Source organism: Platalea leucorodia (assembly GCF_965183815.1).
Source record: "Platalea leucorodia genome assembly, chromosome: 7".
Lineage (NCBI taxonomy): Eukaryota > Metazoa > Chordata > Aves > Pelecaniformes > Threskiornithidae > Platalea > Platalea leucorodia.
Genome location: NC_138829.1, coordinates 21,678,078 through 21,701,153, shown reverse-complemented (window position 1 = coordinate 21,701,153; position 23,076 = coordinate 21,678,078).

Here is a 23,076-nt window from a genome sequence, read left to right as displayed (position 1 = left end):
TGAGAAGTCCTAGCATAACAGTCTACAAAAAATACTCTGCAAAGCAGAAAGGGTTCAGCCGTTCTACAACAAATAAAACAAGCAAGTAAAGGCCTAAAGCAATGAGATCTACTTGGTGCAGTTGAACTCCACTTGAATCCAGAAAATTGATATCAGCTAAGTAGAATTATTGCATAAAATAAAAAAGCAATTATTTGCATCCCATTTTCTGGTTATCGGAAAAAGAACTGGTAGGTACACAGAAACTGCAGAATTACCCCTGATGATTGCACATTCCAGAGAGCATTCTTGGTAAACCACAGCTTCTGCTGCGCTAGAGCAGCATTGTTGAGCCAGAAATGCTTTAAGAAAACCACACATGGAAGTGTAATATGAGACTGGAAAATAAAGACATACTTCACTTGTCTCATACAAATTTGCAGAAAACAGCAATAACAAAGAAAAATAAAGAGAAGGAAGCTTGGATAAAAAGCTAGCAGAAATAAAAAATGTTGCATTTTAATTTTTAAAAAGAACGAATAAAATGTAGGTGGTTTGTTCACTTGTTAAAACCAGTTTCTGTTGACTTTGGAAGGTAGATTGCAAACTGCTGATTGAGACTGGCTTACACTGAAGAATAAAAGTGAAGGGTCCCAGTAAAAGTGTACCCAGAGAATCAGAAGTTTGGTCAGAAATAGCTTATTTCACAGCTGTACTAAAGTTGGACAATATTTAAGTTTAAGTTATACTTCAAGCTTTCATATACTAAGCTTTCCAGGTAGATTTGGAACCTCACCTGAATTATATATTATTGTAGCTGTTGGACAGGTACACCTGAGGATAGTCTGTCTGTGTGCAAACTTGAGTATTTGAGTGCACTGTATGTTTGAAATTTCTTGTTGATAAAACCTAGTTGATTTTTCTTATCCCAAGTGGCCCATTCTGCTGTGAGCAGTCAAACCAAACCAACAGTTAAAGAAACCCCATGAGTAACTATTAGAAGATGAATTATTGTTAATTATAATATTTCCTTTTTTTTTTAAGGGTCTGCTATCATTTAGATAAAATAAATTTCTTACCACACAGTTACTATAAAAATTTAAAAAATGGCCAAAATCTTACCAGTCAAAGCATATAAGCAACCAGTTAGTACAAAACTAAAATAAAATTTAAAAACCTGCATATGCATTGTCAGGTGAGCTTTACTTGATCATCTCTTTCATAACTGTGTCTTAATTAGATTGTAAGAGCCTCAGGGATCATGTTAATTTTTTAATAAGTTTATAGAACTTGGCCCGCATACTAAATAGACCTTCGGCATAGTACTGTAATAAGAGTATTAACAAGTGACATCAGTATTAACTACCATAATAAATGGAAGATTTTCTCCAATTGTATTTAAGAACCTCACAGGTATGAAGGAAATCAGACAGATCAAGGTAGAATCAATGATGTAGGAATTTGGACATTTTTGCTCCCGCTGAAATAAGCCTATCTCTGCAGGCAAGAGCCCGTGTTCCTTAGGAGTTACCAGGACGCAACCACAGCTTAACAACACTCCCTTTGTCTTAGACATGTTCTTTCTTTGAGTGCTGTCACTTGACAAAAAAGGTTATTCTGACAGAGCAGCATCACCAGAGTATTTTCCGCTACCAGCTAAGCTGGTATTCAAGGAGCTTGTGATTCACAAGGCCAGCATAAAGTTACCTTGACAGCCACGGGAATGAGACTTACCCAAGTGTGAGAGAGAGCACAGTAAAGTGAAGAGAGTCTCCTTCTTGCTCAGTGACTTGGACAACAAATAGGTTGTGCGGAGTAAAGTGCAAGTCCTTTGATGGCTTCATCATCTTGCAACTGCCCCACCAACTGCAGGGGTGACATGTGCTACATGTTACAGTCTTGGCTTCTTTGCAGCTGCAGTTCCATTTCTTTACATAATTTGTACTTTGGCACTAGAAAAAGATTATAATAAATGAAGTGTTGCTTTCAAAGTTTCAGACACCAAGATCTTTTTTTTTATCCTGTTTGGCAAAGGTGGCTTTAATTTGATTTTCACAAGTGCAAAAACCTGTCCCCTCAGAAGTTGGTCAAGCTATTAATTTTATAGCAAGGACATCAGAGTACAGTAAAACCTTTTTACAAAGCCAGACAGCTTAACCTAATTAAATGGCTGTTTTGACAGGTGGTTAAAAGTGGAATGAATGCTATTGAGAATGGCTACAGAGTGGTATATGATGAGTGTCTGTGTGTTTATGTGTGCAGGTGAAAATGTGACTGTGCAGGGGGTGACAATAGATCTGTGTCTATAAGGCATTTTTTTCCCCAAAAAGCTGCAGCTGTTCAAGATTTATAGCTTTATTTCAATTAATTGTGCTGGATATATTGACTCAGGTGAATAACTACACCTGGACTATAGTAAAAGAAAGATGTTTATGAAGGTCTGTGATGTCATTCATCAGGGAAAATGAGATGTGCATTTTACAAGGGGAAACAAGCCTTGTAGGAAATATATAAACATTGTCATAAAGGATCTGATTTCTGGTTCAGCTCAGTATCACAAAAAGATCTTTGCCCCGGTAAAATGGTGCATTTGTAGTAGGAGGTAATGAACATTCAGGTCTCCAAAAGCATGCTGAAAGGGCTCTGAATCCATTAGAGTTTCAGCAGTTTGGCACAGTGAGCCAGATTAGCAATCTTGATCCTGCATGCAGAAGTCCCCCCTCAACCACCTCCTGTCTACATGGATTCTCAGGCTCTCCCTTCTGCAATTGCTACCCATGTATGCAAGTCTGGCTTGCAGAGAGCTAGCCAGATATAGTTGCCAAAAGAGTGAGGGCCTTAGGGTCTAAACTGCTATGTAGTCTCTCTATCCATTTCTGTTTAGTTCATGTAAGATCCTTATTATTTTAGCTTGACTTGTAAAGCCTTGTGTTCTCAAGTATTTTAATACTGTCTTCCTTGTCCCCTAATGGCAAGGAAGAAATTTTGCTTTATTGTAACCTATGCACACTTTCAAGGAATATTATCTCTTGCCATAAAATGATGACAATTCAATTTTGGCATCAGAACAAATACACTGTAAACAAGGTAACCTGCCAAAACTGTGGTATGATTTGGGCTGAGTCCACCTATCATGCTAAGAAAGTATGCTTCCTTCTAGACAGGTAAAGCTGTTAGACCAATTACCTTTGTGCCTTTGAAGAAGATTTTGTTTGGGTTTGGTGGGGTTGGTTTGTTTGCTTTATACAGTGCTTGCAGTCCTGTAATTATGAAGTGGACAGAGTACAATATACCTTTAAGCTCTATTTTTCTAATATCTGCCTAGAAAATTACTGATGATAAGTAATTCTGAAGAATGAGCAGGGTGCTTTAGGTCCACACTCAGTCTTCAGTACTCTGACTCTCACTCTGCTGATATTTCCAGACTTCCATAGCTCATTTCCTATTAGCTGTGGTACCTATTATGTCACTGAAACAGAAGAAATCCTTAATCACCTAAACATTGCTCTGGTAAGTCCGTTGGTTATTTCTGTTTTCTTGTGTGAAGGTCAAGGGAGAGTCCTGCGATGTGGCCTGATGGATTCGAAGCAAGGAGACAATCTGCAGACCTGACTGTCTCTGGGTTTGCGACTATCCACTTGGGTGACGTCGTGTCCACCTTCAATGTCCCCTCTCCACATTTCAGTTAGGTGCTTTCATCCTTTCTTCACATTTAGAAATTATTCTCTATAAAGATTCACAAAGTTACTTCAGCATGTTCCCACTTATAGCACACTTAAAACTGTTTTGTACCATGATGCCTACAAGAAACTTTAAAGCTCAGGCTGCCACTATCAGTGAAAACCACCCACCACGTTAATCAATAGTCTCACTGTTTCTTCGTGCTCCTTAGTCTGGCTGAATCTATTAGTTGTCTCTGTGGATGCATCTCTCACTTCTGCTCTGAGCTGTGCTTAGCACAACAGTGTGCCAATGAGCAGATCTCTGAAGCCCTTGAGGGACTGAGAGAGCAATGAATTATCTTATATGTGCCTCAGTTTTGCCCATGCATAAGTGAGAATAATACAAGATCATTCACAAAAGCATTCTGAAGTGCACTGAAAAAAGAGTCAGGTATCCTAGGGACAATTTTTGATCTGGTCAATCATAAAAATCCCATTTCCACCCATCAGCCAAAATTCTTATGTACACAGACCCTACTTATGTGATATTTAATAAGCTAGACAAATGTTTTGCTGAATTATTTCCAAAATAACTAAAAGTATAAGGAAGTCTATCAAGACATTTTTCTTCTAGAAGAGGTATACTAAGAGCAGTACCAGCTTATCTAAAAAATTTCACTAGGTTTCAGAAACTTTGCAAACCACGTTAAAGCAACATGGGAACCCAGGCTCCTCAGCCACTCAATCCTAGGCCTTTATCAGTTCTGTCAGATAAAGGGAGAATTGCAGTTGTGGATGTGGCTTGTGAACTTTTAGCCATTCAAAACACCTGAGAACTATTCAGTCATTTGTGACAACTATATCACATGTTAAATAGTTTTTACGGATTGTGGGTTTGAATCAAGTTGGTGATTAAAATGGAATAAAGTTCAAGCAGACTAAAGAAATATTTAGAGGTCAAGCAGAGTAAAGAAATATTTTGTACAAAAGATCAAAGGGAGACAAGAAAAAAAATAGAATCATGTTAAGCAAAGCATAGTGGAATCTCATATGATAGAGGAAGAGGATTCTACATTTTAGATATTTCTGATTTACATGTGCACATAAGGCTACCTCATTTTGATAACTATGTCTGAATATTTTGCTCTTGGTCTGACTATTAATCTTTTTCTTCCACCTCACACTGCCATTTGGCTTTCCTCCAAGACGTTTCAGCATTTTTTCTCTGTGAGTCTCTGTCTGTGAAGATAAAAATCATTTGTATTAAGAGGCAAAGTTTCCACATTCTTTTCATGATAATCGGCAGCATCTATTTTTCACTCAGTGCTGTGAGACCTCTAATAATAATGTCAGAAGAAAATCCAAGCAGGATAATGAGATTAAGAATCTACTTTTTACTGCATCCTTGGCTGGTCAAATAGATGAACACAAGCCACCAACAGGTTAAAAAGCCCAGGTACTCACTTTCATTATACCTGAATCCAGGAAACTATGTTATCCACTTCAGTGGTTGGAGAAAACTTTCTTTTTTGTCCAAACTTGGCTGATGTTCATGGACAGCGAGTTGTCCCAAAAGAATCTTTGCCATAACAAACACTCTGTTAGTACAGTCTGGTAGTACATCCACAGGGTTTTAGGTATAATGAGCAATCGGAGGAAACCAGAAGTTAAGACAGGAAGAGTGGATAAAAAAGGGAGAGAGGGTAGAGTCAGGATTTTGAGCTCTTTCCAACAGGGGTACAAATCAAGGTTACCAACAGGACCCACTGCTTTACTAATAGTGCTTGGGGAGTTTAAAATAATCTCAAAGTATGAGCACACTGCCAAGGAGGACTGAAGACTTTCAGTTCCTATAGGTTTCAAACAATAACAGGGAAATTTCAGGATAATATAGGCTTGGAATCTACTGCATCTAGTGACAAATTAATTCAGAAAAAAAAAAAAAAGTTTCTTCATAAAGAAGTAAGCTGTCTTCTGTTTTCTATGGCTTCAGGTTCCACTGGGAATGAAAACAAGAGGGTTTTATTGCAGAGGGAAAAGCTGGAATCCATTGGAATCCTGGCATAAAAGCAAGGAAAAACAAATTTAAAATGGGGCAAGGCCAAGGCAAGAATTGCAGGTAATAGTCTAGAGAAAGGACTCTCAGGGAGACAATACAAATCCTTGAACTTGGGCTATGTGCAACCTGCCCAGGAACCGGGCTGTAATCAAACAGAAATGCCATCATTTGTCTGCAATTAACAATAAAGGCCAGAGGTACTACAGTTTAAAGCAATTCACTGGATGTCTCCCTTTGACATAATTTCAGGCATGTCCTATAAGAGCAAATCTAAAAGAGTCCTTAAAAATTTACCTCCATAACACATTTTCTTCAAGAGAAGTGAACACCCATCCTACACGTGATACTTAACATGACTCATTCTGGTTTTCATTTTTCTTTGTGAAACAGCTATAACTGCTCTACAGTTAAGAATGGTCACAGGTTTGGTTTTCTGCCAACCATCTTTCAGCTGATCCCTTTTGCCTCCCACTCCAAAACCAATCTCTCTAATATTTACCATGCCCATCACAGCTTCTCACAATACTAAAAGAAAAACAAAGCAAGTCATTTTTAATTGATTGCATTTCATAAAATGCACCTATTTTTATTGTATTTAAAACAGAATAATCCTAACTTTTCTTCCCTATTCTAACTCCAAAAATTATTTTCCTTTTAAACCCTAGATTTGTGTTGTTGGAATTGATTAATGTACTTGAACAGGATAGTGTAGGAGTTATAAAGATACAAAGAAATGCTTTTTCATACATACAGTGCAACACTTGAAAGAAAAAAAAAAATAAAAGTCCAAAGTAATGGACCTGATTTTCGTTTACACAGTTCTGGCAGCATAAAAAAACCTTAGAGTGGGCATAAATTTTATTTAAATACACTTTAGGGTTCCTTTCTGCTGCCAGAATGTGTAAAGGGGCCTTTATGTAAATAAGGACCAGGGCCAATGTATTTTGGGATTATGTTTCTTTGGAAACCTTTCCTGTACCTAAACTCCATATTTTGACTTCTGGGACTACTCACAGATTAAGTGCACGAGATTCTTACTCTGAATCAACAATAAATGAAATCAGCCATACACATCCAACAGCTTATTTCCATTACAGAATAAAAGAAAGGGAGCAAGATTGGGTGGGTAGACTTGAAGTTTTCAAGACAGTGGGAAAATGAGGAGGTTAATTTTAACAAAGATTTTGATTGGAATAATTAGCAATTCTGAGTTCCTTCTTAATAGAAAAGTTAGGTACTAATGATGTTTGTGCTATTTCCTGCACTATTACTGTATTTATGTCTTCTAGTGACACTTTTATGATGACAAGCGGGGAAAAAAGAGAAATAGAAAGAACGGAAAAGTTTCCCAAAACTCATAATTCTTTCTTGGAATAAAAGAAGCTTCATAATAACCCAGGAAAAAATGATTATTTTGATGAAACATTGAAGGATACATGGTGAGCAGCTACAATGACTAAAATTTATGAAGTCACTTTTCTCTGTCACCTCATAATTCAAACTGTGAGGTAGCCACATTAAGTTCTGAAGGTCTTTGCTTTGTCACAGAGAACGAAGAATCTGCTGTATCTTTCAGACAAAATGAATTATTCTTGCATTCCAGTAGATTTGGTCGCAACAACACCTGAAAGTATCACTAATTATTTTCTCTATGGGTTTAATAATCTACAGGTTGATTTTTATTAATGCTGACCTTTAAAGTGTGCAATTAATTACATCTTTATAAAGTTTTCTTTTATGGGCATGTCTCTAATAAAATGAGTGAGCACGTTTCCTATGCAATAGCAATACTAAACTACCCAGTCAGAGTTTTAATATCACAATTGTTAAATGAATCATGTTTAAAAGGCTGGTCTAAGAACATATTAACTTTTTGCAAGGAAATATTTTGTCAAAAATTTGGAATAATTATGATTAAAGAGAAATGTGTTCTTGTATTTAAAAAAAAAAAAAAAAAAAGAAAAAAAAAAGAAGGGGAAGAAATGTAGCTCAAAATAATACCTGACAAAGTTAAGGTCTTACTATATTGAAGAACTTATTAGTAACTGGGTACCTGGGGGTACATAATGAAACTGGGCATTTTTCATTTTTAAAGCCACACTTCTGAATCTCAGCCATGGTTTTCAATGTCAGTGATGCCAGCTGCGGCTATAAGAAGGTAATTCAGATGAACTATCTGAAATGAATCACGCAGTCTCATTGGGGAGTGAATTCACAGGGGCCCTGGACACCTGCATTCCTATAACAGGCTTATCTACCTGCAAACTATTCGGTCAAACATCCAAGTGTTAAGCACCTACAACAGGATCCCAAATGCTGGATGATGGACCTTGGCTTCCCTTGTGGTGCATAGGGAGACACATCTGTCACTGAGTCACAGTGCAATCTGTCCTCCCCATCCACCTCTCCTCTCACACATACAAAGTGGGGAAAGCTTGCTTCAGATAGCAAATAAAAACTGCTAAAAATGGAGGACAACTACATCTAATCCAAGAGCAAGAGGAATTTCTGTTTTCATAAGATCCAGAGCCCAAATTCTGCCTTCAGAATAGGCATTGACACCTGTAACTCAAGGGGATTACACTAGGCTGGTGACCAGTTACTAGTAGGGTGACTAGTGCTCTTTAATGTCTTCATAAATGACTTGGATGCAGGACTTGAAGGATTACTATCTAAGTTTGCTGATGACACAAAATCGGGAGGAGCTGTTGACACTCTCGAGGGCAGAGAGGCCCTGCGGCAAGATCTAGATAAATTAGAGCGCTGGGCAATCACCAACCATGTGAAGTTTAACAAGGGCAACTGCTGGATTTTGCACCTGGGACATGGCAACCCTGGATGTACATACAGGCTGGGGAACGAGAGACTGGAGAGCAGCCCCATGGAGAGCGATCTGGGGGTTCTGGTCAATGGCAAGTTGAACATGAGCCAACAGCGTGCCCTGGCAGCTAAGAAGGTCAATCGTGTCCTGGGCTGGATCAAGCACTGTATTGTTAGCCAGTCGAGGGAGGCGATTGTCGCGCTCTGCGCTGCACTGGTGCGGCCTCACCTTGAGTACTGTGTGCAGTTTTGGGTGCCACAATACAAGAAGGATACAAAGCTACTAGGGAGTGTCCAGAGGAGAGCCACAAAGGTGGAGAAGGGTTTAGAGGGGAAGCCGTATGAGGAGCGGCTTGGTCTGTTGGTCACTTGGAGTCACTTGATCTGTTCAGCCTGGAGAAAAGAAGACTGAGGGGAGACCTCATTGCGGTCTACAGCTTCCTCACAAGGGGAAGAGGAGGGGTAGACGCTGATCTCTTCTCCCTGGTGACCAATGATAGGACCTGAGGGAACGGCAGGAAGATATGCCAGGGGAGGTTTAGGTTGGACATTAGGAAAAGGTTCTTCACACAGAGGGTAGTGGAGCATTGGAACAGGCTCCCCTGGGAGGCAGTCATGGTGCCAAGCCTGACAATATTCAATAAGTATTTGGAAAACGCCGTCAGACATATGGTGTGAATTTTGGGGTTGTCCTATGCAGGGACAGGAGTTGGACTCAATGATCCTTGTGGGTCCCTTCCAACTTGGGACATTCTATGATTCTGTGATTCTAACCCAAGCCCTAATTCTAAATCTAAACCTAGCTGAAGGCTGAGCCAACATTTGCCCAGACAAAAAGGTTAGATTTGGATTAGGATGGGGAAAGATGTGAGACCCATAGATAGAGGGGGGCTGAGAAGAGGTTGCCAAAGCAAAGTGAGGACTGCTGTGGGAACCCCCTCAAAACCAGTCTTTGCAGCAGGAGCTACAGCCTGTCCTTCCTATGCCAGAACCTTTGCCTGGAGTCTCAAATCCATATTTTCCTCTTAGAAAAGTATTCTAATGGTAAAGACTTATCTGTTGGGAGGCTTTAAAGTTATTGCAGAAAAGGCTTGATTCGTGTGTTGAAAGAGTATAAGCTGCATGCCAACTCTGTAGCCTCTCAGTAGGCCTTATTAGTGTAGGCTTAGCAACACACTTACATAGCTTCTGAACTGATGCTGCTTTACACCGGTTAGCTTAGTGCTCATGGAGCGGACATATGATGGCATTCAGTGATTCTTCTATACCTACCTTCCAGATTGCCTCATAAAGCAGAGGTCAGCTCCAACATTTCAGAAAAATATGAAGAACAATCTCATTTTATTGCACAATTAATGCAAAGAAGCTTTTGTAAAGGAGTATTTTACCTAGGGCAGTTCTGCTGCAATGGAAGTAGTTTCCACCCTGATTGACATGAAGAATGAAATGGAAGACTGTAAAAAGCTGAAGCTATACAGAACACAGAAATTTGCAGAATTCCCTTCAGACAACTGTAAAACAGTGAAGAGTTCTTTCTACCATCGAGGGCAATATAATTACTGACATCAAACAGATTTATCTGTGGTGGCTAAAACTTGTACTACACTCAGATCTTTTATGGAGGTTATCACCCTCTTGACTGAAAATGATATGTCTGTTTTTGTACCTCCTACAGTTTTGTACCTTCTATGGCTGAAGAAAAAACCAGACAGTTTACCCTAATGGGCCAGTCTTAAACTGTGGCTGCTTGCTCATTTGTACAGGGTAAGACAGGCTTAACAGCAGGTGGAAGTGCAGGGAAGATAGCTTTGTAAAGCACAGATGCAAAACAATATGTCAACTCATACTTAGTATTTCTTGTTTGCTAGTGCAAAATTATCTGTCCTGATATATTTTCTGCATACTTTATATATGTGAGTATACACACACACACACACGCATATAGTATAGCCTTTTTTTTGAAAAGTATGTGAGCTAAAGAAGTACAGGGCTTCACCATGGTTTGCCTCTTACTTTTTTCTGAAATCTTGTGTCTGTGACCTATTCTGGTGCAGAGTAGTAGGAGAGTTTTCAAAGTAGAATTGAGCTTATCTGTTTAAGGACTAAGGTTTTTTACTCATAACAGCACATAACAAAGAATCACTAAACATCATATTAATATTTATTCCTTTTGATTCCTCAGGTCTCAGTTTGATAGGTAACTATACTTACTTGACAATAAACAGGCACACATAGTGCATGCAGAATGCATGAAGTTACAGGTCAAATAAACATATGCACCTATCATTAGGATGGCCAAGATAAAAATTCAGAAATAATTTTTCCAAAAATAGTTATTGCACTTTTAAAATAAGCATAGGTTCATGAGGGTTTTTTTTGTTATTACCTAATCTATACCTAATCTATAACCTGCTATAGGTTACTTTCCCAGACAAGAGGCTGAGTCGTCATATTTTTGTTATTGTTTGCCCTGAACAAAGAGGGCTGGCTGATATTTTTGGTTCCATTCCAATGAAAAAAAATCCCTCCTTCTATTCCTCCATATTTTTATTTCTTCCCCTCAAACTTTATGAATAGAAAAATAACTGATTTCTGCCTGATGATATCTTTGGATTATCCAAAATTGTAAATTAGGAGTTTTCACACTATTTTCACACACAGACAAGACACCAAAGGTGATCAATTGTTACATGTAGACTTCTTTAAGTGAATATGTGTATGGCATTTGGAGTACACTGAAGTAAGTGAAAAATTATTTTAATCAAGCTACCTTACAGTACCTGCAGGGCATTGAGGATTGGGGTGCATTGGTCACTCTAATGACCTGTGGATATTTGTTTTCCTATGATAACTTTTTTAATATGTTAGTTGAAGATAGAGGATTGCTACTACCTTTTTCTTCTCTCTCTTAGGCATTGCTGAATGCTGAAGTAATTTCTGTCAGCCAGGGTAAGAAAGGACCAAGTTGCCTATGTATGTAGCAGAGAGAGATAAGATCCTCTGACAACTTTAGGAATATGCGTATCCTGAAAAAGATCCCTGACTACATTTCTTCATAAAGCCTCATTTCTGAACAGGCACTACAGGCAGTGGTGTGGATCTGTACTTCCTTCTGCTCAGGCTTAAACAGATTTAACACATACATAATTAATGCTTGGCAAAATGCTGTGAGTGAAGCAATCATTATTACACCTATTTCAAATTGAGGTATGAAATGTTTAAATGTCTAGTCAAAGGTGAGATTCAGTGACAGACCTGGGAGCAAAATCCAGTGCCCTGGATGTGAGCCTTTTCCTCCAACTGTAGAAAACATTTCTGCAATAATTTATATCCAATCCACTCTGTATTGACATTGAAGGAAATGAAGACAAAAATATTTTCACTGAAAACAGGTCAAGAGGTGATTGTGCATCTATTTCAGGAGATTAAATTTTGTCATATCTGTCCAGAACAGGGCCAAGAGACTATGAAGCCTCCCAGTGCTGTACTTGAAGTGATAAAAGAAGGAGTGCAATTAACACGTCAGAGATCAGAGAAACCCAAGGTTATTTCCCTTTGCTGATACAGTGGCAAAGGAAAAGAGAGATTGCTCTTTTAAACTCTTTAGTTCTTAAGTAAATACTCCATTCTGAGGCGCAAATTATATCCATTTTGTATTGAAAATGTAACCACTAGAGGGTATCTCTGTTCAAAGTCACTATACACCATTTCCAGGGCTTTGAGCAATGCTAAATGATACAGACAGATCTTGCATTCAGATACACTAGGTTAGATGAAGAGGGAGAATATTAAAATGTCATTGCCTCACCTGGTTATCCTCTGCATATATTCTTCTGCAGATTCTTGACTGTCTTGCCAAAATGAAATTGTCCCTGTTAGAAGAAAAATAAATGATTTCACCATAAAAATGCATTATAATATATTGATATGTATTGATTCTTGTCTGCTGTATTATTTAACATCACAATGAAGGATTGATACAATTTACTGCATTTCTAAGTTAACCCTTTATATACCGACACCTATAACCAGTCAAGGCATATTACTATTGCCTTGAAGTTTAAGCCATTTAAATGGCTTGAGTTATTACCAAGATCAAATAAATATGCAAGTAGAATTTATTTGTCAGATGCTTCCTGCTTCTCATGTGCCCTTCGGAATTCTGATTTTGAGACCTTGTTTGGATTCATGTGCAGCAAACTAGGGAGAAGCTGTAAATGATGGAAAAATATTACTTTCGTGATGATTTTAAACCTATCTCCCATCTAACAGAATGTGGGCACAATATCCACGTTCTCTGTGATTTGAACTCTGACTTTTTATAGAAAACCATGAACCTATAAACTGCTTACCTCTATCCCCGTTTCCTCAGCTAAAAAAATGATTATAATGTTATTTAACTAATTTACAGGATGATATTATAATGTGACAGCTGATATCCCTTCAGTCCTTTGAAGATACTGTCTGCAGCAATGCATATTGTCAAAGTTCATCTGTGTTTAGAAAGCCATACAGCATCCTAGGTTCTCTTACCAAAAGTACCCAAGAGACTGATGTGGCTTTCTTAATTTTCTGACTGTCTTTGGCTTCCCAGCTCAAATAACACAAAAACTATTTGTAGATTAACAAACTGGGCACAGCTTGCAATACAGCTATAAATCAAGGCTTAAACTCAAGCAAACAAGGATTCTTCGATGGTCAGGTTGTAAAATGGGAACTTAAGTCACGCAAGCTGCAGTACAACTTGATAAATACTGTGCCACAATGTTATAGAAGATGCTAGGATAATTATTTTTCTCATTTTGAAAGTGAAAAGACTTTGAATGAAGCAGGTGAACTGTGACAAATTACACTGAATTTCTCAATTATAGTGATTTGGAGAACCTGTCCTGAAAATGTTGGCCAAACACAATTCTGAAGAATCTGGATCTGTAAACACAGATTTCTTCCTGGCATGTTCCCCAGCACAACCTTGTTTTGGCCTCTGTGCTCCAGGAAAGTTTTGACAGAACACAAATCCCAAGCCCTTTATCCGTGGGACCACAGGGCATTTTGATTCCAGCTTCAGCGAAGTGACTGACATTCCTTGTTACTAGTGACATTTACATCTTGAAGTTGCTGTGCTGTGTTGCAGTGTAACATCACAGCAAATATTTGGCTTCACTGAAACTGAACTATCTGACCCAAGCTCTTTCATGACCCAAACCTCATCAGGGTTGTTTAGGGTTTTTTGTACTGTTTCATAAGATCCTTTTGCTATGGCTTAAGGAAAAGCCCCTGGAATAATATATTGACAGATCAACATGAAGTTCAGAGTGAGCAGCCGCTGAAATTTAACAGCCAAGTGCTTTTCTTTCTTTAAACCTAAAAGCAACTGCCCCTGCTTCCTAAATTAAAATTAGCCATAACTGATTTTTAAAAAGAAACATTGTGCAAATAATCATGTGAATCAAATGAAATATGCCAGGATCTGGATCCAGTCTTATCAAATTCCTTTATTTGATATAAAAGAATGTTGTTAAGAGCAGGTGCATCCTGAGATGGGTTTTGTCTCCACTAGCTCTTGATGCTTCCTTTTGGGTCACTGGTATAAATACTAATTTAAGACATGCTGAGAATTAAGGAAAGAATGGGATATTTAGGAAACTATAGTAGCAGCTGACATCAGATGGACTGAAGTTAAAAAGAGCTTGCAGTCAACTGGAAATAGCTATACCCTCTAACCAAAAGTAGAGAATAAGTTGTAATGCATAAAGTTAAGAAGAAAGACTAACGAAGCAGTTTGGCGTCAGATTTATTTAGTACACTAATTTCATATTTGAAAAAGGGAATAAAACACATGGTTCAAGAATAATTTTGTGGTGTTGCACATACCCATCAAGTCAAAACTTAGGAGACAGAAAATGCTCTGGAATAGTTAGTCAGTGTATAGAACAGAGTGATTTAAAAATTGGGGTTAAGACATGATTATCAAAAAGCCTCAAGTTCCACTGAGAAGATCATTGTAAATTGTACTCCATGAGTACTTTGAAAAATCTAAACAATTCATGTTGATGCCTATATGAGACTTGAGCTCTTTTGAAAATATGACCATTGACCTCAGTGGGACTAAAGTGAATTAAGATACTTAACTCACCCTGGAAAAATGCAGTGTAATACACTTACAGAGAAACAAGACAGAACTTAAGTATTCAATATAAGAGTGCAACCTTGCAAGCAGAAAGGTCCAAGGAGATCTAGGTAATGGGGACAGGAATAAAAATTAATGCTTGCAATGCTGTATGGAGGCTGAAAAACAGAGGGAAATCTGAGACTTTTTACAGAAAGACAATATGTTGTATACCCTCCTACAAAATATTTTAATAACAATTACACTCCATTTATAAGCCATCTCACCTGGAAAAGCACTTAGGGTACTGAATAGTAGTCCTAATGCTGTGCCTGGCTGACAAAACCCTGAAACTGTTACATACACCTCTAACTCTTTGATGAAACCAGAGCTGCGCTGTTACCATGACAGAGAGAAGCTCACAGTTTTAAACTAGGAAACAGTAAGGGCTGATGAACTAGACAGATAAGAGAGAGAAAGAGAGAGAGAGATTATTACCTAGAAAATCAAGAATATTTATTAGAAGATGTATGGAAAATTACTTTATATGCAAGTAGCCTTGTTAAATGCTAATTGGAGAATTATAAAAATTGGGATAACTTCTTGTTTCTCATGTCTTAACTCCTTCACAGCTGGCTTCTGGTGACACAGATCAAGGTCTCGTAATCAATGACATGCAGATGCAGGACAACTAAGGAGAAGTAGTATATTTGCCTTTCAGATTGCTGTTACTGATTCAAAAAAAACCTCAACTGTAATCCCTCGCTTTTAATGTTGCCTACCTGCATTCTGTTTGCTTAATGTTTCATGACTATTGCTTCTTTTCAAACCAATTGCTGAGGTCATTGGTGCTTTGGTTATCTCCCCTTCTCTATCCAGTTTTCATCCTTAGTAAGAAGGGCTCAAGTCTTAACTTTGTCTTTCTGAAATAAAAAAGAAAAAGATAATTAAGGGTTTATTTTTTTTTACAAAAGGACATTAATTATCTCAGCTAGACCCAAGAACATAAGAGCAGGGAGTGAGACGAAATCAAGTGAAGGAAAATTTAGTTTGACTATCAGGATGCAATTTCTGTAATTGAAATTTATATCCGCAGAAAAATTTCCCAGGGGACTCAATAGAAATAATGCAAAACTCATTTGAGTTATTTGTGGCTGAACTAAACCAGATGAGCTAATAGCTATTCACCTCAAATTTATATGACTTTATGAAGCTGTATTACACAGCCTTTCAAAATTAATATATCAATATTATCTTTATTCAACACTTTTTTTCCCAAAATGCTTACCAAACTGATAAACAGGAATTACCTCATCTATCAATGAAACACAACAGCTGTACAATGGTAAACAACTCTACAGAATTTTTGAACAAGGCTTTAAAAGTAATCTCTCAGATAGATAAAAGACTGTGATTATAATTCAATCTGAAACGTAGCAAAGATACAACCATTACTACTAATAATAGCAGATTTTCTTTTAACAAATGTTTCCTAATTTTGTAAAAATAGTACAAGGGGCCAAAGCTTTCTTGCCTTATAATTGCAGCATGGTAACAAGAAAATACCATCCTGAAACACTTTGTTCAGTACTGATGTTAAAATAGGACACTAAATGTCAAATCATTTGTTGTGGTTCCAGTTGAACACAGATGCCCTTGGTCTTCTCATTTTCAATACTTTAGGGATATGCATTTTGATTAATTAAAGCAATCTGTGAGAATAACAAGTTGGTATGATTATACAGCAAATTGTATATTGATGGGATTACGATCAATTAAACCTATAAAGTTTGAGTCTATATTTAGTTTATTTTTTAAAAAATTTCAATATATTATATTTAACTGTAAAAGAAGTTCTATATTTTTTATATAGGTCTAGTGGATTTATATGAGTGAAAAAGCCAAACATTTGTTTAGTGTGCCACCATGTTTGGAAAAAAAACTCTATGGGAAAATACAGAGTTATTTACAGAGGTAAAAAAGTCACATCAATTGTTCTGTCCAGAGGAGCTGTATTCATGTATCATGACACAGAACTACAGAACAGAGCCAAAAATCCTTTGATCTTAGATTGCAACAGCTGCAGATTCTTTGCAGACATCTTGTAAGAGACTCCTACAGGTGATGCAGCTCTAGATACTTCTTCAGTAGAAGCTGATTACGTTGCAGGTTATTGACCAAACTGCATGTTGAACTAGTCCTAATGCTTTGCCTATGCACTGTTTCATTGGCTTGTGTGTGTTTTTGACCTTTGCAAAGAGGCATCATCTGTAGACCAAAATTAGATCTGAGGAAAAAAATTATTATCCTATGCATTCTTTAGGGACAGGCCAGTAGTGTAGGTGCAACGTCAGTCTAGTCTGATGGAGTAATTTTCTTGTTCTATTTTGATTTCTGTCATTCTTTTATTCTTATTATTAAATTTCTCCTTGTTTGCTCTCAAACTTCCCAATCAGCAAAGTTTCAGAAGACAATTATAGTTGATACTTTGTGTTTAATATTTCTTACACTGTAGTTAATCATATTGCCATTAAAACCTTATAATTAGATACTGTCTAATTTTGTCTGCAGTTTTCTGTTGAAATTTCACCCTGTTTTTGTTCAAACTCAATTAGTTTATTGACATTCTCTGAGTCTTTCATATTTCCTGTGTGAGGGGCATTGAATGGATTATTATTTATGACTGCAGTTTTCTCTGCCCAGGATCTGATTGGTTTTGTGACCCATATTCCACAGGTATAAGCCAGAAGTACAACAGTTTTTCCTCCTGTTAATTAATTTCTGCCTCTCATATGATACATTATTTTCACATGGGATTAATTAGCTTGATATAATGGAAGTTTATTACACAGGCATCTTGGATAGAACATGTAATACATTTTTATATCAGCTCTGTGCCATAGAGGCAGAAGGCGTCACTTGCATCACTCCCTGTCCTTCCTGAAAAGCATCCTGATTCTTTTGGTAGTGCTTCCCTGTCACCTCACATCATATCCAAATTATATCTTGTCCTATTTTGCTCTGTTAAATCTCAGGTTGACATTCAGTATAATGAAAGCTAAAATCTCAGGGGCCATATCTACACTCATGTGCATACCGTGTAATTAACTAACACATTTTGAACAATAGTACTGTAGAAGGTATTATTAACACTGGCCTGTCAGCTATGTCAATAAGCATCTTTTAGATAGTTGTCTGTGTTGCAGGGGATGCAGCTGAAAATATACAGATCTACATCGCCTCACCTATAGTGTTTGATTATGTATTTTTTGCAGCTTTTTCATAATTGTTGCTTTAAATGGTTTTTGCACTTCAGAAGTCATTATAGTTTTGTCAGTGAGGGATATGTAAGCATATCTGTCTGCCCATCTGCCCGTCTGCCCTAGAAAATCACTGTGTAATTCAGCAATATTTACTGGATATTAAAGCAGGATTTACAGGATTTTAAAGCAAGTTTAAAGCTAGAAACATTTTGAAAATGTATTTTTCAAGTAGAACAGAAATTTATTAAAAAGCATCTCAGGTACTTGAAAGGGTTTAATTATCTATTTGGTCACCATTTCAATTACACTGCTATCAAGCACCAGGCAAATAGGTTGGATGTGGCAAACATTTTGTAGCCATGTGTACTCATATACTTTGTAAATGAAATCTAAGAAAATCCTGGAGTAACTGAATAGTCATTATCATATTATGTTTTAATATTAATTAATCTGAGGACATGGTTTAGTGGTGGACTTGGCAGTGATAGGTTAACGGTTGGACTCGATGATCTTAAGGGTCTTGTCCAACCTCAACGGTTCTATGATTCTATTCTGTGTTTCTTTATTCTTAGATATAAGAGAAATACTTGTGAGTGGGAATTACAAATGTGAAGAGTATTGTACTCAATCTGCCTCTGTGGAAGTCATTGAATGTTTTAATATTGATTTCAGGGCAATTGGAGACCTACACTTCATGCTTTTGAAAATCTCATCTTACCCATATGATTTTTTTCTCTACTTTCAAATACTTTTTTTTTTTTTAACGTGTCATATCTCATTTTATATGGAGTGCCGATTCAATATCCTGTCACTTGATGGAGGACTTGTTCAGCAAGAGTTATTAAAATATATATATATATATATGCTTAAATTAAAACCCCTTTGATATCAGATGAAGATTTTAGCTATCCTACTGCAGCCCAGTGTCTGGTAGTTCTTATTACTGATCCCATGCAAGGCAGCTCTGGTTCATGTGGCATTGCGCTTATGACAGCGAGCTTCACGACATGTGAAGAAAATAGCAATCCTGATTTTGAACTTGTGCAAATTACTTTTCACAGTACTACCTGTTTGGTCCCACTGTCTTTGATAGGTTGTGTTTACTGGATTCAGATGTGAACAAATCCAAAGATACATGAAATATTTGTATCTGGATACAGCTCACTGCCCCTTCACCTGATATACTCCTGGAAACAATATGTATGCAAAATTTCTGTTGTTCCTATATCTCAAGATACTTGGTAAGTTTATTTTGAGCCTTTGTGTGATACAGTCACGAGCTTCAGCTCCAGAGTAACTGCAGGATATGGAAATAATACAAATAGGAAAAGAGATACCTTAACATCAGGAAGACTGTAAAGTTGTAAGTATTAAGTATGTTATAGGTGATATTTCTGGATACTTTGACAAAAGATAAAATTATAAATTGGCCTAAATCAAATCCATAGACCCAAAGGTCCCTAACTTTGGAAATATTCAGAGTTTGGAACTAGAGTTATGTAAATGCCTTTCCTTTTAGAATAAACTAAGATAAATCAAAAATCTAGACTCAAAAGTTTCTTACTGGTCGGTGTTTAGTAAATGAAAACCATCTTTACAAAAAAATTGATTTCTGGTAAATATGGGTAGAAGCAATCTGAGAACAAGTTAAGCAAACTAACCAAGTTACACTTCAAGTAAATGAATAAGTGACAAACAAAATTTAAAAAATCACATCACTATTCCTCTGTTCTAATCATGAGACAGTTGAATGCTGCCTCCATATTACAGTTATTATCATTATACATGCTGTAGGAGCTGAAGGGCTGTTCTACTTAAGTTTTTCAAATTCTTGTCACACATTTCAAATGTGATATTAATGCATTAGCATCACTAACCTGAGTAACACAATTAATTTACACATGACCAGGAGGTTTACAAGTACAAGCGGCTGGGGAACTCGTGTCATTTCATATCACATCGCACAGCTCAGTGGAAGCCCAGAGTGCAGCAGTGAAGAGACAGACACCTCACCAAGAACAATTCCACCCAGCTGCCGGTTCAAGTGCAACCATAGTGTGGAGTAGCCAAAACAAGTTTAATCATCAGAATATTGGAAAGGGGTACAGAAAGTGGAGAAGTGAATTGTGAGTGGTCTTAGAGTATATTTTTCCATCATGCCAACGATGCAGGGCCAGGAAAAAATTAGATTTATCACTGGAAAAGTAATTCCTTAAACTCCACTGGCAGTAACAGTGAATCAAGCATTAAGGATACCTCAGCTTTCAGCAGCAGCTATCTTTTCCCAGCTCCTTCTACACAGTATCAAAAGTGACATTATGTATGAGGGAGGATGAGTAGCTGGAAGAATACCAGAGAGCCTTAATGTGGAAGAGTCAGGGAAGCAGAATCCGTGCTTGTGCTTCTTTGCTGCACATGTGGAGTCCACATTTTCACAAAATGCTCTATGCTGCAAATTCCTACAAGTCAGTCTCTGCAGATGGGAGATATGGGATAGAAAACAACCAGACAAGAACAGAAAAGGTAAACTTCCCTTCTCTAACACTTTAAGGTAATATTCTAGGAAAGAAGATTAGTGGGTTGTTCAGAAGGATCCATATGTATTGGTTCTTTTTTCTGAGTTTTTTTTGTGTTTCTCTCTGCTTTTCAAATACAGTAGTCTTGTACAGCTTCCTATTCTCTGCATTAGAATGACAGGAAATATATTTTTCCCTAATCAATAATTCTGTGATTTCTTTTCTTCTTCCTGAAATGGAAATAAATAACTAAAATTTCTTCCTGCATACATTTATCCACCAAGAACATTATTCAAAATTCTTTGCTTGATAAAATCATAAAGCTCCATTCTGGTGCTCAAGATTAGATGTAACATAGTAATAATATTACTTCTTATCTTTAGTATCATAGAAATATTAGAATGGAAGGATCCTATGATGTCAGATATGCCACCCCTCTTATCTGAGGCAGGATCAATTATTTCTACACTATTTTTGACCATATTTTATCTGTTCTGCTTTCAAAGATCCCAGTATCAAGATTTGTCAGTCCTCCGTTAGTCCAGCACTTAGCTATAGTGAAAGTAAGAGCTTTCTTCATATAAAGTCTAGCTTTCTTACACAGTGTAAATCTTTCTTCCTCAAAATTATGTTGATTACTTTTTTTGTCCTACTGTAGTAGACATGGCTAATGATAGACTACTATATTTGTATAATAATATGTTACAGTTTCAAGCATTATCATACTGCAGTGTAAGTGTTTCTTTCTGGACTAAGCAAATACATGTCTGTCAATTTTTTTTTTTTTTTTTTTTTTTTTGCCTTAGAGATCATGTTTTCTAAATTCTTAAACTGCTCTTTTTTAAAATTCTTCTATATTTTTGCTTCAGGTGAAGAGCCCAGTGCTGGAAACAATATTGTAACTGAGGCCGTGCATAGTCTGAGTAGAGAAAGATAATTATATGTGGTAGAGGACTGACTTACTATACTTTCATTCCTCTGTTACAAAATAACATTTGTGTTTTATTTATTTAATTTTATAAAAGTACCATTGCACTGACACCTCTTTCTCAAACTCCCATTTACTTTTTGCTAATACCTAACAATATTTCCCCATTAACGTATTCCATTTTTCAGATACCCTTTTTTATAAGGGTATTTGATTGTTTCTTCCTCAGTGTAGATCCTTTGTAATGTCTCCATTGAGTTTCCTCTACTGTGTTTTAGACTCATTTATCATTTTATTGCTTTTTGGATTCCAGTCCTTGAATCTTACAATGCAAAGTTTAGGTGTCATTTACTCTATTAATAAAGATATTGAATAATCGCAGACTCAGGAAAGGTCTCTGTAGAATTCACCAATGACAGTCTGTGTTAAGCATCTGATCATAACGATTTTTATGAAGACTAAAACAAAATGCCAAAGAACTTTTCATTACTGCATTTTTAAACCTGTTTGAAAACTCTTCATAACATTATCCTTTTACATGTGTTATTAATTGTAAGATATTGTGCTCTTAACCTTTGTAACACTGGTCTATGTTATTTTGTATTTACTCAAGGATATATTTCCTGGTTTCTATTTTCCATATTGTTTTTGCCTTTATTTAATTCATCTTCTGGTCTTTAAGTATTGCCTGATGTGCCAAATTTATCTTTTCTTATTATTATCTTTATTCTGCTGTGCAATAGCAAAAACAAATTAGAAATAAAAAGCAATTTTGAAATGAAAAGTGGAAACATCCTATTCTGAGAATATTTCAGATGTCTGTATTTTCATTGTTCTTTTTTGATCTTTAGGGTGTTTTTTATTTTTTAAATGAAATTCTGTGACACAGAGGTGTTTCTATTAAAAAGTTTCATTTTTTTCACAATGTTTTGCAAGAGGAAAACGTTTCATAGAGTGCAATCAAATCTTGTTGTTCCCCAAAAGAACACAATTTTAGCACAGGTTTAGCATAGCTTTCGAGTTTTTTTGTCTCCTGCTTTGCCTTTCAACACCAGCTGCTTCTGCACCGTATTGAAATATAACTTAATATATCCTTTGCATACAAAATTTAGAGATATTTTATAGCATAAGAAGCATAGTTCTTATAGCATAAGAACTAGATACAATTTGACTGAAAAACAATGGCATGTATTTGTTGTTTATTTATGCACTATAAAGATCTGTTTTAAAATAAGATGATATAGTTGAACTGCTAGTAAACAAAGGGATCTTATCAGGAGCTTGTAGCCCGTAGGCCTCTCTCCTAGTGTTTCTTTTTGAGATGAGTATTGAAAATGTAGCATACAAACTTATCTCAAAGTTATCTACCTGTTATGAGAATTTAAATAATTAATTTTGTCAAATTATCTGTAGAGCTTCTCATACACTAGGACTGGGAATCTAAATCATTTATTTATTTAGATTTTTGATGGCTTAAAGAAGTTTCATGTTTGTGAGAGCCTGGAGGTTTTCTTAAACAATTCATAGATGAAACTTCCTAAACAACTACTCATCAATTTTTCTAGCTTATATAGGGAAAAGAAACTAGTAGCCAGACAAAATATCTGTATTTCAAAATGTGTCAATTATAATTTAGGACCCCTAAGGCAGGCTGCCCCAACCTGTCTTCCTACACTTGCTGTTGTCGTGGCGGTATCAGCAAATGATGCATCTTTGGGTAGCTCTGGGTCAGTAAGGCTG